General features: G+C 36.8%; 1 protein-coding gene across 1 annotated transcript in view; it reads right to left on the reverse strand.

Annotated features, from left to right (window-relative positions):
* The window catches only part of LOC119588153 (Down syndrome cell adhesion molecule-like protein Dscam2), a 164,747-nt gene that overhangs the window by 160,154 nt on the left and 4,302 nt on the right, over nt 1–291 (reverse strand).

Here is a 291-nt window from a genome sequence, read left to right on the forward strand (position 1 = left end):
TCATTAAACGAAAACGAGAAAAAAGATAAAAAAGATACATTATGCAAGAGAAGAAAAGCCGGAAAGAGAACAGAAAGGGTACATGAAAGAGAAATAATAAGGAACTTTAAGAGACAAAGTAAAACAAGAGAAAAAAACGAAAGGAAAAAGAATAGCGACAGTGGAAGAGAAAGAAGGGGAGAAGAGAATGAAACACGAGAGTTTAAGCAATCCTCAACTCTCATCCGAGATCTTACATAATACATCGAGCAAGTAATCGTTTGATCTGCATTGTTGACATGCTGGCGCGCC

The sequence above is a fragment of the Penaeus monodon genome, chromosome 23, assembly GCF_015228065.2.
Source record: "Penaeus monodon isolate SGIC_2016 chromosome 23, NSTDA_Pmon_1, whole genome shotgun sequence".
Lineage (NCBI taxonomy): Eukaryota > Metazoa > Arthropoda > Malacostraca > Decapoda > Penaeidae > Penaeus > Penaeus monodon.